Source organism: Grammomys surdaster, unplaced genomic scaffold (genome assembly GCF_004785775.1).
Source record: "Grammomys surdaster isolate TR1022 unplaced genomic scaffold, NIH_TR_1.0 125928, whole genome shotgun sequence".
NCBI classification, from domain to species: Eukaryota; Metazoa; Chordata; class Mammalia; order Rodentia; family Muridae; genus Grammomys; species Grammomys surdaster.
The window spans coordinates 1,403,727-1,421,774 of NW_021620751.1; the positions used below are offsets into that span (position 1 = coordinate 1,403,727).

The 18,048-nt window shown below is 43.8% G+C and overlaps 1 pseudogene; it reads left to right on the forward strand.

Moving 5' to 3' along the window:
* Positions 1-18: 18 nt before the first annotated feature.
* On the forward strand, positions 19-16,769 carry LOC114608642 (annotated as a pseudogene).
* Positions 16,770-18,048: the final 1,279 nt, after the last annotated feature.

Below are 18,048 nucleotides of genomic sequence, written 5' to 3' on the forward strand. Positions count from 1 at the left end.
GGAGGGGACACCGGGCACATGCGCCGCGCGCACCCGGGGTTGAGACCAGGTTCGGAGGCGGAGGGGAGCGAGCGGCTCCGCCCTTGGGGCGGGACTTCCCGCCCGGTAAGGGTGCGGACAGGGTGACCTGAGACCTTCCGAAGTGAACCTTCTTGGCCTCCTTCCTGCTCAGGTTAGAGCTGAGGTCTGCCGGGCTCGGACAACCGAGGCCGGAAAGTGTTTCTGGAAGGAATGTGATACGTAGCTCTAAAACGTTTTGGGACGACGCTGAGGGGTCGTTGGTACCCTCAACCTCGAAATACGTGCAGAAGGCCAACTTTGTTTTGAACGGAAGCACTGATTTTATATTCTATGTGTAATATCATGTATAAAATAAAGCCTTCCTTAATGAGACAATATAGTCGCAAGCGGAGGTGTAGGGATTTGCAAATAAATGAATGAGTGGTTGTGCAGTTTTCTCCTGTGGCCGGGACCCGTCAAAGGCAAAAATAAATAAATAAATACAAATGGGACTTCTTAGAGTAAAAATATGAAGGAGAGGTTGATTGATTGTGGCGAGGGTGGGATATGGAGGGATCTCTATGACAGGAGTGTAGCTTGGTGGCAGAGTAATCACCTAGATTACCCCAATCTCCTCGTGGGGGTGAGGCGGTCAATAAAAGGTTCTCTATAATGGAAAATTTTAGCAGTTCAAATTTTTCGAAATTCAATTCTTGTTCAATTTCCAGCAGTAAAGAAATTGCCTACATTGCCCGGTGTTTCACCTTTGCCCCAGTGCCAAACCTGATCGGTTTGTTCGTTTTATACCTGAAATGTGGAAGAGAAGAGGCTCTTCCTCATTCTTTTCGTCTGTGACACAGAAACCCTAGACCAATGACCTTCCTAATGCTGCAACCCTTTACCGCAGTTCCTCATGTTGTGGTGACCCCCAGCCATAAAATTATCTTCATTGCTACTTCATAACTGCAGTTTTGCTGCTATTATGAACTGTAACTATCTGTCTTTTCAATGGTCTGAGTAGATACCCGTGGAAGGGGTCCCGACCCACAGGTTGAGAACCACTTCCCTAGAGGTTTTGGGGGTGGTTTTTTTGTTTTGTTTTTTCCATCATTTGCCAGGCTGGGGACCAGAGATGCCTCCCAAACCCTAGGTAAGAAATCTTCCACTGAGCTATATATTCCCAGCCAGGTTCTATTCAATGTTTCTTTTTTGTATGTCATCTGTGTATTTATTTTGTGTCAGGTAGACCCACAGGTGGCAAGCGCTCTGTGGTCAGAAGATAACTGAGGAGTCGATTCCTTACTTCCATGTGTGTCTCAGGCTGCGTCTCACAGTCGGCCTTACCAGCAAGTGCTTTACCCACTCCGTCATCTCTACAGACCCTATTATGTTTTTATTTCAAGAAAGAAAATGGGTGACCCCTTTGTTGCTGATTATCATCCCAGAGCACACACCTGTAGAGTTACTGCGGATTCTGCTTCTGTTAATTTTTTTTTTCTTTCCGGTATGTGTGTGTGCTCGTAGAGGCTAGAGGTCACCACGTGTCTTCTTCTGTCACTCTCTACCTTATTTTTTGGACAGGGCCTCTCACTGAACCCAGAGTGCACCCTTCCCACTGACTCAGCTGTCCAGCGACACTCCCCAGAGTCTCTCTACCTCCACAGCACTGGGGTTAGAGATGTATACTGACACACCTGGCTTTTACACTGCTGCTTGATATCCGAACCCAGGTTGTCATTTTTACACAGTACTTTTACCCACTGACCCATCAAACCCAAACTTAAACCAAACTTAAAAAAAAAGTTACAGCAAGCATTAAAAAATGTATAAATTAAAATATTAAAGCCCAAAATTACTAAAATACATAAACAGCTTATAGCTTTTTTTTTTTTTAACCCCTGGCTGTTCTGGAACTTCCCATGTTGACCAGGCTGGTATCCAACTCACAAGATTTCTCCTGCCTCTGCCTCCTAATTGCTGGGATTATGGCATGGACCACTACACCCAGCCTACCTTTTAGTGTTTAATCAGTAATAAAGGCAAGGATCCAAATAGAAAACCTTCTTGGTTAGAGGAAGTTGGGAGGATTATAAAGGAGAAAAGAGGCTGGAGAATTATTCCTTTCTCTAACAAACATCCAGGTACAGTGGCATGTGTGCCTCGTCTATTCAAAGCTTTCACGGGTGAAATACCAGAGACATGGGCTTATGAGTAGATTTACACAGAAAATAACAAGTTTTGTAAGTTGAAACTAACAGAGTTTCGAAACACTAGACTTTAAAATTTGATTGTAGCACATGCTTTTAATTCCAGCACTCAGGAGGCAGAAGCAGGAGATCTCTTAGTTGAAGGGCCGCCTGGACTGCATAGCAACTTGTGGGCCAACCGGGGCTGAGCAATACTGTCTCAAAAAAAAAAAAAAGACACAAACAAAACATATTTTCAAAACCCCCACTATAAACAGCCCTGGGGGTGGTGGGAAGGAGGTCCAGAGGGTGCACTCCTAGCAAACACTCTTAATCCCTGGTACATCTCTCCAGTCTATGGACATCTTTTTCATAATTGTTTGTGATATGACGTCAGAGATCAGAACAAAGCTGAGATGAAGAAATAGAAGGTGAGGCAATCCAGGAAGTACAGGTCAAAAGTTGAGTTCTGATTGGATTAAATGTGATACTGTGAGAGCGAAGGTGGGAGAGGCTTAGTTGAGGACTGAGTAACCTGGAACAGCCAGGCTGGCTTGGAGTCCCAAGCAAGACGAAGAGGCAGACATCAAAGCTCAGGCACAGAGATAACCGTTAACAGAGAGCACAGCCATCTTATCTATAAGATACTCATAAAACACTGTCTTCTGGTCTACGGTAGCAGTCTCTTAAGTGTAACACGGCCAGGTTGTCGCCCTACTTCCTTAACCGCTTTGCAGGTAAAGCGAGAATAAACTGATGGAAACGCTAGCTGGAGGAGAATAAGGAGAAAACACCCCCCTCCCCAGCTCTGCAGAACACGTTATTATAAGAGGGGGGGAGGTAGAAGGGGATAATTGCTCTGGTTGCTAATAAAGAAAGAGTTCATTTTATTGTCTGTGCCCTTTCATTCCAGAGGTGAGCTTGCTTTTCCTCTGATGTGTAATGAAGCTGAGTTCATCTCAAAGGACACTCTCCCCCACCCATACACAACCCTGTTTGCATTTGAAAGAAACTAAAAGTCCGGAGCCACACAGGGCAACAAGCCCGGAGTGGCAACAGGAAAAGTCTCGAAGTCAAACGCTGTAAAGAAATGGTGCCCATCTCTGCAACCTTGGGTGGAGGTGCTAGCCAACGTCCAAGATTAAAGCAAGTTTATTACGTTGAATGAATGCAAGAGAGCCTTAAGAATTGAGGCTGCCAGTTATCTCCAGGACAAGACAAGGAAATGCCTTTGTCACCAACATCACCCTCTCCCCTTTTATCTGAGCGAAAACCTCCTCCGCTCGAGCAGTGTTTCTCAACCTGTGGGTCTTGACTCCTTTAGGGGTCAAACAACCCTTTCACAGAGATGGCTTAAGAGCATTGGAAAACACAGATAGTTGCAATCCAATTCCTAACAGTAGCCAAATTCCAGTTATGAAGTAGCAAGGAAAATAATTTCATGGTTGGGGGTCACCACAACATGAGGAGCTGCACTAAAGGGTCACAGCGTTAAGAAGGTTGAGAACCGCTGCTCTAGAATGGGTTTCGATTTCTTTTTTTTTTTTTTTTTTGAGGCAGGATTTCACCCGTCTACTTCAGCTTCCCCAGTGATGTCATTCACATCTGCACCACCACTGTTAGCAGAATGATGGTTTATTTGTGATATCTCTAGGCAAAACATGGAAATCCAGAGCTACAAACTCAGATCAATCTCTGCTGCTTGGCATATGTCTTAACATCAGCTTTGTCAATTTGCGTACATCCGTTATTAACATATATATATATATCATATAATGGTCTCTCACACAGACTCCTCCTGACTGAGAAGGAATAAAATGTGCGCTTACATGATTGACATCCAATTAGTGCATCTCAAAATACTGCCACATCTCTGCTTCTTAAAATTGAACCAGCCCTCTGGGAAAGACAACAGTTGAATACTTACTTGAATGAAACTGTTCTGATGAGACAGAATAATTTCCATAAAAAGTAAATGGGTATTTCATGTTTATTTTTTTCAACTGTATCTTCTTTATTTTTGCAGGGTTGGGGGCAGCAGCGTGTGGAGGTCCGAGGACTACTTGCCAGAGTCAGTTCTCTTTCCCCACCATGTGGGTCTCAGGAACCAGGCTGTCTGACTTGGCAGCCGATACCTTTCCTACAGAGGCATGTCACCTGCCTGGCGTTTCGTCTTCTTGAGACTAAGATTTACTGTGTCACAGTCACAAAAAAACGGAGATGCCTGCAAATGCTGCTGAGTCAGCACTAATATGTGCAGTGCAGTCTGGGGATACCTGGAAAACAGAATGAGGGGTGATGGCATCTTCCAGCCAAGTTCAAGAAGTCAAGATGGGAGAGCTGTCTGTCTGCTGTTCTGCGTCTGAGTGGTTACACCTCCTGTTTCTTCTAGAATGGCTAGCAGTAGTTTATAACCATCTATCTATCCCCAGGTACAAAACGTAGAGGAACTATGAACTCGTGCTCAATGGACACCATTCTCAATAGTCACCACTAATACCTTCAGCTTCTCTAGTGTCTGCCAGCCATTCCCACTTTCTTGTGTATTCGTTTCAGGATGGCCATGCAGGGTTTCTTCAGGTGTAGATTTGGAGAGTCCTCTGTTCCTAGGATTCTGAGTAGTTTTGCACCCAACTATGAAAGGGCATGCTGAAGCTCCTGTGTTCCTAAGCAGAGGAGAAAGAGACGGGGGGCGGGGGGAGGTTGTGTTAGAAGGAACAGAGGACACTGAAGAGAAAATACAGATGAAATCCATTAAAAAAATTTAAGGGCTAGAGAGATGGCTCAGTGGTTAAGAGCACTGACTGCACTTCCAGAGGTCCTGAGTTCAAATCCCAGCAACCACATGGTGGCTCACAACCATCTGTAATGAGATCTGATGCCCTCTTCTGGTGTGTCTGAAGACAGCTACAATGTATTCATGTATAATTAATAAATAAATCTTTAAAAAAATTTTAAAAATCTTTAGTAAATCCATGAGGACATCTGAAAGAACATCCTCTTCGCAATACAGACTAGAACTTAGCAACACTGCCTTAAGGTTGATGGGGGTTTTTTCCATATAATTCGCTTCCAAGGGAAATTTCTTTTCCTCGGGGCAGAAGCTGTCATAAATCCTTTTATGCCGCCCTAAAGTATAAACGAATATTACAGCAGACCTAAAAATAAAGTATAAGAGTCTAAATCAGACATTTGCGTACGGCTGTATCACATCTAACTTTGTGGTTCTGATGAAGTCCTCTCTCTCTCTCTCTCTCTCTCTCTCTCTCTCTCTCTCTCTCTCTCAACGTTGTTTTCCTAAATTCTAACTGCCAAGCATAGTGTCGAGGCGCCTCACCTGCTAACTGGCGGCAATTACCTTCTTAGCGCTGTCAAATGGTAATGTTTAACGTTTCTTCCCTCCAATTCCATCTCAATATTTACTTGTTGATAATCTATCTTGACTCCAAAAGGGCATAAGGCAGCTGCCATCAAAGGAAAACAAACTATCTTTGAAACAAATTCTGCAGAAAAGGAACAGTCAAGTCTCGGTTACACTTCAAGAGGCCTGTTTGGCAAATCCAGCATGTGGGTCAGGAATATGGATGGTACGACATAGGGGGATTCAGGTTTTTGGTTTGAATTGGTTTGGTTTTGGTTTTTTGAGATAGACTTCACTCTTGCTCAACCACTTCAGCGTTCTGAGTGCTGTCGTTATGGATCGGCACCGCCATGGTTAACAGAATGACGGTTTATTTGTAATATCTCTAGTCAAAAAAAAAAAATGCCAACAGCCAACGGTAAATTAGGTTCTCGGTAGGACATTTTTTTCAACAGATATAGAAACATAACACATTTTTAAATTTTCATGCATTCACATGGGTGTATGTGTGAGCACACGCCAGTGTTCTCAGAGGTCAGAAGAAAGGATGGCGCCTCCTGAAGCTGCAGTTACAGTTAGTTTGAACTGTCTGACATGGATGCTAGAAACTGAGCTTGGGTCCCCTTCAAGAGCAGCAAGCATGCTTAACCACTGAGCCATCTCTTCATCCCAAATACCTATGTTTCGGGATAATCTCACAGTGTAGTTTTAACCCTGTTTGTTTGTAGGTTCCTTTTATAACAAATACTAGAAGCAGGAGGAAATATGTTTACAGCCATCTACACCGTCATATAAACAAAGGCCATACCTTTACTTAGTAGGATACCCTTCGCAATGATTCAGCTAGTGTATGACTCCACTATGTTTCCTTGTAGTCAGTCTCACAAGGTCGGCTCGTTATTCCACCTGCCTTATTAGGGAGATGGGGGCTGCTGCCACTAGTGCTTCTGTGGAGACTCAGGACAGGACAGCCCCTCTACCTACTACAATAACCGCAAGTGACTCTCAACCACAGTTGAATCGTGATTTAAGCATGGGATCCACTGGAATCCACAGGCCTAACTTCTAGGTTTCGTTTCTTTGTTTGTTCATTAGTTTTTTATGGGGGTTTAGTTGATTAGTGTGAGACAGAGTCTAACTATATAACCCTGGCTGGCCTGAAAGTAGCTCTGTGCAGACCAGGTAGGTCTTGAAACTCTCTATGTAGATCAGGCTAGCCTTGATCTACAAAGATCTGCAGAGATCCACCCACCTCTGTCTTCTGAGTGCTGAGATTCAAGGTGTGCACCAGCATATCCGGCTAGGTTGGGTTTTGTTTGTTTTGTTCTTGTGAGCATAGATAGTTGGGAGCCTCAGTCATCGTAAGGACCGTTCCCAGAAATTTTCGAGACCCTTAACTGTATTTCATACTGCTATCACCATCCATGACACTCTGTAGACTCCATGGACTTCGACTGGTGTTGTCAGTCTCTCTGCATTAAATGGGGTGTGCTGGGTGTGTTTCAGTAGTGCCCCCTCCTCCAGTGTGACCTGGCCTTTTGCAGCAATCCCACATGGAGTTTGGTTGTTTTGTCTCTCGCTGAAATTCTCTTACAGATGGGGACTCTGACCCCCTCCTTTTATCGACATGGAGTCAGGGGTTATCTCTTCTGAGGTAATTCCTTCCAGAAATGATAATGCACACACTGCCTGTGCTAGAGCGAACTCTTCTCAACATGTTGGTTGAGAAGATGTCATGTCAACAACTCTTCTCACCCCCACTTTGGGGATCAAACACCCGTTTCACAGGGGTCCTGGAAGACCACTGGAAAACACAGACATTTACACCCCAGTTCATAACAGTAGCAAAATTACAGTTCTGAAGTAGCAGCAAAAGTAATGACGGTTGGGGGGTTCGTGCTAACAGTCACTATAACATGAGGAACCGTATTCAAGGGTTGCAGCATTAGGAAGGCTGAGAGCCACTGTACTAGAGAAATGTGTAAATGAGAACAGTCTTTTCTTTCAAGGTTCTTACTGTCTAGTATGGAAAACAGATAGGAAGTCAGCTGCAGCAGAATGCAATTAGTGATTAGTTGCTGTAATAAACTTTCCTTAGGACGCCATCGGACTTCAAAGAAAAGGGAATTTCACATGCTTATGAAATGGAAGATGGCAAGGAGCTGACTTCAAAGTTGGGTTGTAAAGAAATAAAGATTAACAAAATAAAAGGAGAGACCTGGGTTATTCAAAGCCCAGGGATTTTTTTCTCCCCGAAAGAGAACCTGAAGAATTCAATGAATTTCAAATGCTTATAGCAGGGATTTGGGACTGGTGAGTAGGAAGGGAAACTAAAGGGCCTCACGCATGGCTGTGTGTTTGTTGTCTTTGTCGTGTTGGTCACAACGGGTAAGTGACCTGCCAGAGGAAGCCATCTCCAATCTCTAGGTCTAAAGCACTTGAACTTTATTTGGTAGAAGATGGGCTGCCTATTGAAGTACAAAGTGAACTATATAAAAAAACGTTTATATTTAGAAATGCAGTGGATTTGAGGAAGGGCTGTAAAAAGACAAGAGACCAGAGGTAGTTAGAGGGCTGAGGCAATCACTCTCAGGGGGAAAGCAGATCCTAAACCAGAAGAGTGATTTTAACAGCAGTAAGGGCTCTCAGAAAGCATCCTGAAAAGAGCTTTTCCTAAATGTTTGGGCATCCTGGGAGAGCCTTCGAAGTGAGCCACCAGCAGAGGCGTTAGTGGGGCAAGCTTTAATCCTTCTTGTCACCAGCAGGAGAAATAACAAGGTTCTTTTGGCAACATCAGAGGGTAAGAAAGTCTAGGGGAAGGAAAATGTATTAAAGATTACTGAAAGATTCTAATCCAGCTTAATCCCCTTTAGAGTTTCCCTGCGCAATGGTGATCCAGTCTATGTGGAACAAATCCAATAGGAGCAAACCTCTATTCCCTAAAAAAAGCACTTGAGTTTTGGCCATAATGAAGGAGAGGGAAGGAGGGAGGGAGGATGGAGGGGTTGGTTATTCAGTAACTCGCAAGTAAAGCTCCCAGGTGCTGTCTAAGATTTCCCCATTGATGTCATTTTTGGCCTCATTGTCAAATTCATCCCTGCATAGTGAGGCGTGATCTTATGCACAGGGCCAGTTTTATAACAGGTAAAAGGAAGCTATTCCCTAGGAGATTTGTGGAGGGAGCAAAAAAGCCTTTCTTCCTTCAGCTCCTCCCTACCCTACCCTATCATAGGGTTTCAAATCCACCATTTGCATTTCTGAAGAAACGGCACATTAAGTCACATGAAGGTGTTAATGACCTATCAGATAGCCTTCATCCTGGTGTAAGGGACAGTAGGAAAGACAGAGCACCCAGCAAAAGGAGAGATGAGAGAGAATAGAAGAGCACCCAGCAAAAGGAGAGAAAAGAGCACCCAGATTCCTAGTGATTGACACAGGGGGCTCAGCTAAACGCATTAGGACCTAGAGTTTGTTCAATATACTATTTCCAGGGTTTCTCTCTGAATTTTGACTCAGTAAATTCAGAGTGGATTACAGGAAGATTTTTTTTTTGACATGTAGCTAAATTTAGGAACTACTGACTGTGATGCTTCGCAAACAAACACCACGACTCGCACTTCACACAAACATAGGAAGTCAGTGTCTTCAGGCTCCACACAGCCATCTTTGTTCACACCAAGTAATTTCACGCTAAAGTCTCTGAGGAATATGTTACGATCTTTTTTATCGGTTTTTTTTTTTTGTAATGGTACATTAGGTGCCTGATGAGATGTGTTGCTGACATTCAAAGTCTCTGAGTATACTTCAGCAGTGACAGTATGTGTGTGTGTGTGTGTGTGTGCACTTGTAGGTATGTATATGCAGGTATAGTGGTTAGCTTTGGAGGAGCTGACATTTGTGAATATGCTTAAACAAGTCTGAGGATTAAGAACCTGTTGCCTGATGGTAGGATATTCAAAATACTCGAGGTGAACTTGAGGAATGAAAGAAAAATTTAAGTGAAATAGATAAAAAGACCTTTAGGGACTGGAGAGACGACTCAGTGAATATGAGCAATGGCTGCTCATGCAGAGCACCTGAGTTAATTTCCCAGCACCCATACGATGGCTCACAACTGTCTATAACTCCAGTTCTAGGGGACCCCGTGTCTTTCTGGCCTCCAAGGTCAACTGGCACACGTGGTATAAAGGCATACATGCAAGCAAAACACACATTCATGTAAAAGTAAGATTTTATTTATTTACTTATTTACTTACTTACTTATTTAGCTGTTTTGCTTGGAGACAGGGTTTCCCTATGTCCCTTTTGCTGGCCTGGAGTTCACTAAACAGATTAAGCTGGCCCCAGTTTAATTGGTTTCAATTAAAGGTGTGGACCACCGCGTCCATCAAATTATTATTTTTTTAGTTAAATACTAAATGCTTGTTAATAAGTCAGTGGTGGGAGCTGGAGAGATGGCTCAGTGGTTAAGAGCACTGACTGCTCTTCTACAGGTCCTGAGTTCAATTCCCGGCAGCCACATGTTGGCTCACAACCACCTGTAATGTGATCTGATGTCCTCTTCTGGTGTGTCTGGAGACAGCAACAGTGCATTCAAGTAAAATTTAAAAAACAAAACAAAAACTTTCAAAGCAGGGATTTTTAAAAAAAAATAATAATTCAGTGGCTGCAGAACACACTAACAGGATGCTTATATAAAATACTATTACCTTCTGTATATTTGGTATTATACAATTTACAAAATGCTTCATGTAAAAGTTCAGATATGAATTCAAGAAAATGATCAAGTCATATTTATTGTCATTTATCCCCAAGATCTCAACTAGACAGTGATTTGTGTCATGTAGTTTCTTCTGGTCACTGAGACTTAGGTCTTCAAAGTCAGCTATGCAGTACTTCAGCTGCTGCCTTTCCTACTGTGTGAATATTCATTCTTTTACATACTTCATATTCAAGCATGCTGTATGAGCCAGGTGGTGGTGGCATACACCTTTAATTCCAGCCCTCAGGAGACAGAGGCAGGTGGATTTTTGAGTTTGAGCCCAGCCTGGTCTACAGAGAGAGTTCCAGGACAGCAAGGGCTACACAGAGAAACCCTGTCTCAAAAACAAGAACAAAGCATGGCATAGATTTATATGTTATGGTCAGGATTACAAAGTCCAGCCCTCAATTTTGTCATCACTAATAGACCAAGATAATCTACTTCCTACTTTACAGTATCAGTAGTATTCTAGGCAGATTGTGTATAGTGAATCAAAACAATTTACAGGAGTTCCTTCTCTACTTCCATGGAGACTGAACTCAGGTCACCAAGCACATGCCTTTGCCTGCTGAACCTTCTCACTGGCTCCCAGTTTATAAGCCTTTATACTGAACTTCTGGTTTACAGGAACCATGTGGAGGCAGAAGAACAAGCTGACTGACTTAATGAAGACCCCACTTGGGCTGGAGAGATGGCTCAGGGGTTAAGAGCACTGACCGCTCCTGAGTTCAATTTTCAGCAACCACATGGAGGCTCACAACCATTTGTAAGAGTATCTGATGCCCTCTTCTGGTGTGTCTGAAGACAGTTACAGTATACTCATATAAAGAAAATAAAGAAAATTTTAAAAAAAGAAGAAAGAAAGAAAAAAGAAAGACGCCACTGGACAAATTCTGAATCCGGACATCTTGTAGAACATTTGCCCTCTTTAACAACTCTGTGTCAGGAAAGAGTACTGGAAGTGGGCGGCAGGCAATCTAGATTTAAAGATCTTCACTGCTTCAGTGTGGTCTTAGGCCACTCGTTCTCACCCAGAACAGAACACAGGAAAAGTCACAGAAAACAGTGAGCAGCCCGCAGCGCCTACATCAGCCCGTCACATGTGGGTCCCACCCTCCAGCGGTTCATCTTACGCATGCGCTTTGTGATGTGTCTAAAGTCCAGACCTTTCCTGGGACAATGCGATGCTGAGGGTGCCCGTGTATTTGAAACCTGGAAGTACAGTATTGCTTATGGCAAAAATCTTTGGTCCGTAGGAAATAACCAGCAAATAAATCCCTTCTTGTTCCATCATGGGCATCCCTAAACCAAACCATGTTCACCTGACCTCCCAGAAGATGGCCCCAGAGGAACAAGCAATCTGTCACCCTTGATAAAAGGCGGTTAAGGAGCTTTAGCCTTAGCACAAATAGAAAGGGTAACCTGGCGAGTGAGAGCCCATGCACTGAAGGCTCTGAGCTGTAAAAATATAAACTCATTTGAAAAAACGTTCTTTAAACAGAAAACCCACAGGGATGATGTGCTTGTCACCTAAGAAAAAGGTCCTGGTTTAACTGTGTCAGCTCTGGGAGGCTGCTGCAGAGCTACCAACTAAACCCGGGGCCTGTAGGAGACCTGGCATTATGCACTTGGCACTGGTTTTGAAAGAGACAGAATCACTGAAGCTTTCAATAAGATATTAAGGAAAAAAAAACGAAAAAACCAGGCTGTTTGTATCAGGGTCAAAGATTTCCTTTGAAGGAGCCCCTAATCAGACTCTGTGTAAAGTAGCAAAGTGAGGCCTAACTTGTAAAGGGAACTCTGGAGTGCTCAAGAGAGCACGAGCCAAGAAACACTTGCTTCAGATATCAAGAGAAAGGGGCTGGCCCTAAGTGTTACAGGTAAAAGGATTTTCACGGCGCAGCTTGGGACAGATCACAGCAGACTAGACGGTTCCACGAGGGGAGGTTTATTAAGAGAGTGGGAGAGCGAGAGGAGAGAGAGAGGAGTAGAGGAAGAGAGGGAAGTAGAGGCCGGCCATGACCACGTGAAGAGAGGGGGAAGGGAAGGGGAGAGGGGAGAGGACAACCTGCAGGCACGGACTGGATCAGATCGAGGGGCCAAGAGAGAGAGGAGGGGCAAGCAGCCCCTTTTATAGTGGGCAGGCCTACCTGGCTGTTGCCAGGTAACTGTGGGGAGGAGCATACCTGGCTGTTGCCCAGTGACTGTGGAGGTGGAGTTTGTTAGATTACTAATAACAGGTACCAGAGCCACAGGCAAGGGCAGTGCAAGTTCATTAAACACACAGAGGATGACATCATGCACCTCTGCTGCAAGACATGGAACTTCAGAATTCACTGTTTGCCCTGCTGGGTTAGGTCTCACTGTGGCATAGTCTTCTCTTGCTTAGCTTCTATTCCTCTCTTTGAGAATGGGAATGTTTACTTTGTATCATTTGTGGACTGGGGATATATACCTTGTTTCCTGTTTTCACCAGGTATTGTGGTTAAGATTTTGCCTAGGGTTTTAAAAGAGACTTTGAACTTGGGGATTTTGAAGTTTGGTTACAGCTAAGACTATGTCCTTACCCCTACTCCCAATCTTTATTTTGTTTTAAATTATGGGTACATGTATGTGTCTGTGCACATGTGAGTGCAGGTTCCCAGGGAGTCTAGAAGAGGGCATGAGACCCCCTGGACTGGAGTTGCAAGTGGTTGTGAGCCACTTTAGGTGGGTGCTGGGAACTGAACTCAAGTACTGAGCAAGAGCAATAAATTCTCTTGACAACTGAGCCAGCTCTCTAGCTCACGGGTTTTGCTTACAAAAAAAAAAAGAAAAAAAAAAAAGAAAAGATGGCCTATGGACTGTCAAGCAGTAACTAACTTAGTTGAGTATAATCAGGATTCGCTACCTAAAAATGTATCTTTTTAAAAAGAGATTTATTTATTTATTTATTTATTTATTTATTATGTATACAGTGTTTTGTTTGCATGTATGCCTACACACCAGAAGAGGGCACCAGATCTCCTTACAGCTGGTTATGAGCCACAGTGTGGTTGCTTGTAATTGAACTCAGGACCTCTGGAAGTGCTCTTAACCTCTGAGCCATCTCTCTAGCCTCTGAAAATGTATCTGTTTAGCTTTCCAAGGCATCTTAGTAAGTCAACCCAAAGGTGACTAGAAAGCGAGACATGAGCCAGCACCTGGTATGAAATATGAAACTAAATTCGTTTCTACTTAATTGCATGAAAGAAATAGCACTTTAACTTGTCTTCTTTTTAAATTTTTTTCATCTTATTTTTTATGTAGATTGGTGCTTTGCCTACATGTATGCCTGGGTAAGGATGTTGGCTCCCGGAACTGGAATTACAGACAGATTTGAGTTGCCATATGGGAGCTGGGAATCAAATCCAGGTCCTTTGGAAGAGCAGTACCTAGTGCTCTTAACTGCTGAGCCGTCTCTCCAGCCCCTAACTTTTCTCCTTAAGGGAGAATGATTGGAGAAGTTGAGAGAGCTTGCACAAAGCATCCACTGTCCTGGTGAAGCACACGAATGTTACTGCAACTTAGACATCGGCTTTCATTCAAGTCTGGACAGAACTAAACTCAAGTAGAAAACATAACCTTTCTAAAAATAGCAGCTCAGCAGCCACATGACAAAGAAGGAGGGATGGGACCAGGCATTGGGGACACAGTGGCAGGTACTCAGGTTCCCTGTTCTTTCTGTGACCAGGCAGTGATTCTCGCTTTAATTTCCAGACACTGATCTTTAAAAGATCAGTAAAGGAATGAGTAACAGAGCAGACATTTTTTGTGGGATGGTGCTCTCTGTTTTTGCCAGGGATCTTTGGGAAACTGGAGTCTCCATCTCTGCCCCTCTGAGATGACGGATGCATGGGGTCAGTCCAAGTTACAAAACCAACGGAATGTTCATTCTTAGCACTTTTCAGAAATTAGGCTCAATGCTCTTTTGACCTGTGGCTGTTTCCGTGATCCTCTGCGATACAGAGATGATTAGGTATAAACTCTGACCCGCAGATCTCAGACATCATAGATGTTCATATGTAAACAAGGACTCTTGGAAAAAGCAAACAAGGCAGAGAAAATCACCTGGATGTTTGGGCTTGCTTTTAACATTTTGTGCGTATGTTAATTATTTTATAGTATAAACGTGTCATAACAAGATCTCTTTAAAAATATAGTGACTTAACCAGGAGAGATGTTTAATTAAATAGGCTAGAGACAGTTCTGGGCTGGTAAGAAAGTTTCACCATATTCAACAGACAGTTCTTGTCTCTGGGTCCAAACTTTTGCATCCCAGCCTGGGTACAGGAAAGAACAAGTCAATGGAGGATGTGATGGTTTATATATGCTTGGCCCAGGGAGTGGCACTATTAGAGGGCATGACCCCATCCGAGTAGGCTTGGCCTTTTTGGAGTAGGTGTGGCATTGTGGGTGAGGGTTTTAAGAACCTCACCCTAGCTCCCTGGAAGCCAGTATTCTGCTGGCAGCCTTCAGATGAAGATGTAGAACTCTCAGCTCCTCCTTCACCATGCCTGCCTGGATGCCGCCATGCTCTTGCCTTGATGATAATGGAGTGAACCTCTGAACCTGCAAGCCATCCCCAGTTAAATGTTGTCCTTTATAAGACTTGCCTCGGTCATGGTGTCTGTTCACAGCAGTAAAACCCTAACTAAAACAGAGAGTCTTATTTTTAAGGGTCTTATTTTGGTTTGTTTGTTTGTTTGTTTGTTTTTTGCTTTGTTTTGTTTGTTCATTTGAGACAGTCTCATTATGAAGTCCATGATAAATAAATGCTAATTTCTTTAAGGAAAATATCAAATGGTGTTAGAAATCATTTCCACTCATATCCCCTTGGCCAGAACGCCCCAGATAGCTACAGTCGTCTGGTTAGGTAGCACAGCAAAGGTTCCAGTGCTGTCATGAGAAGACTTAACTATCAATAGTCTGAGCTTGAGGAACTTAGATATGCACAAAAGAATCCATCGGAGCTGGGGATGGAGATAGAGAGTCCAGAGGTAGAGTATTTGACCAACATATATATATAAGACCCTGGGTTTGATCTCTATCACACACAAATAAGTTCATTCAAGTTATCTTGCATATTAATTATATTTACAGCCTACAGTTTCAACATCTTGATGACCCATCAAGGCTGGAAGGCTGGAAGGCACAGTGCCATTCATGGGGATGAGAGCATGTGATGGAGCTTCTTCACACAGCCATGGTTCAGAAAGGGTTGTATTAGAACCAGGGGCTAGCTAGGTGTAACATCCAAAAGCCCTCCCCTACTGCCCTACTTCCATCATATAGATTCCACTCCCCAAAGGTTCCACAGCTTCCCTAAACAGTCCCCAGTTGAAGAAGATGTGCATTTAAGGAATGTTCTAGATTCTAAGCATAACATTACACCCTCTCCCCTACAGACTCTTGGCAATCTCGTAATGCACAATACAATCAGCCCAGTTTCAACAGTCTCCATAGCGCTGGAGATGGCCCAGGATGAAGAGCCTGTGCTGCTCTTCCAGAGCGCCCAGGTTCCGTTCTAAGAACCACGACAGGTGGTTTATAATCACCTACAACTCCAGCTCCTGGGGATCCCATTTCCTCTTCTAGATTCTGTAGACCATTGCGGACAAAACACAAGCAGACCCACACACATATATACATATAACTTTAAAGTTTATTTTTCTAATATTAAAAAAAGCAAAACTGAGCCAAGGTCAGGGCCCATTAGTTAAAGATTCTTGCAGACAAACCCAAGGGCCTAAGTTCAATTCCCAGATATCGTATGGTGTAAGGAGAGTGCTGTCATCTGCAGTTCTGACCTTCACATCCTCACTGTGGTATACACTCCCTAGAAAATAAACATAAAGAAGATTAAAAATAAAGCAAAACCGGCATACTGAGATTTCATGACAAAATATATTCCCTAGAAAGATAACAGAATTCGTATAGCAGGTCCTCTTTCTCTTCAATGAGGCCGCTGAGCAGCAGATGCCAACGTGCGTATCTTCGTGAAGACCTTGACGGGCACTTGAGGCAAGACCATCACTCCTGAGGTCTAGCCCAGCAACATGATCGAGAACGTCAAGGCCAAGATCCAAGACGAGAAAGGCATCCCACCTGACCAGCAGAGGGTGATATTTGGGCGCAAACAGCCAGAGGATGGCCTCACCGTGTTCAACCACAACATCCAGAAAGAGTCCACTTTACAACTGGTGCTGCGTCTGTGCGGTGGCATCATTGAGCCATCCCTTCGTCAGCTTGCCCAGAAGTACAACTGTGACAAGATGATCTGCTGCAAGTGCTACGCACACCTGCACTCCTGTGCAGTCACAACTGCCACAAGAAGAAGTGCGGCCATACCAAAAACCTGCGCCCCAAGAAGAAGGTCAAACAAAGCTGGGGCCATAACTGGCCTGTGACCCCAGAACCAAATAAACTCCCCTTCCGTTGACTGGAGCAGTTAAAAAAAATTCATATAACAAATTTATTTGTGTATCAAAAAAGACTTTGCTTTTCTCCTGTAAGTGTATAATCTGACAAGAGTTTTGTCAGACATGAAAATAAATTTGATGTTATTGTTTTGCTTATACTTCGTTATTTACACCCAAAAAGGCATATTGGGTGGTTTTATTATTTTGTCTTTATGAGTATTTTGCTAGAAAATGGCATCAGATCCCCTAGAACTGTAGCTACAGACAGCTGTGAGCCACTATACTGATGCTCAGAACTGAACTCAGGTCTTCTGGAGGGGTAGCCAGTGCTCACTGATCCATCACTCCAGTCTCATATTTGGTAATTTAAACACACACACACAGAGAGAGAGAGACACAACTATAGTTGGGCTAGATCATGGTGGTAAACAGATTTCAGTAAGCCACTTCTGTGTTGCAATATTTCCCCACATAAAATCACAATACTAATTTTTAAATAACTGATGACCTTTTTTGGATACCTAACATGTATTGGGCAGGGGCGGGGTCCTTACCTGCAGAGGCAGGAAGGCACTGGAAGCCCTAGAACCTGATTAACAGGCTGTTTTGAACTGTCTGACATGGATTCTGGGATCTGAACTCAGGTCCTCTGGAAGAGCAGCAAGTGCTCTTAAAAGCAGGATCACTTCTCCAGTAGTTTTTTTTTTAACTTTTTAAAATACAATATGCTTATTAACCCCTTGAGAATTTATAAACTATATTTTGATCATAGTCATCCTCCAGGGCTCTTTCCAACTCCCCCCCCCCCCCCGGTCCCCAACTCACCATTTACCTCCTCACTACCTCTTAATTTTGTGACTTTTTTTTCCCTCTCCACTTTAATAACTCACTGGACCCAATTTGCACTGCCTATATACTCATAGCTGTGGGGCCATCTGTGGAAGCATGGTTTACCTCCCAGGAGCCACAATCTAACTTTCCCTCTCCAAGAAACCGTCAGCTGTCAATAGCGCCTGCCTCAGTTTGAGGTGGGAGGGGGGATCATGACACCCCCCCCCCCCAGCCCTGGCCTCCAGATAGAGTGTTCACTGGCTTGATCTTGGGCAGATCTTGGGCAGCAACTACAGTTGTTGTGAGTTCATAAGTGCAGAGGTTCTCTTTGGCCCACAAGACTCTGTTTTCTAAAATCCTCCCTGCTCACTGGCTTTTACAGTTTTTCTACTCCTAGGTCCCTGAGCTATGGACATGCGCATGCGTGCATGCGTGCGTGCGTGCATGCGTGCGTGCGTGCATGCGTGC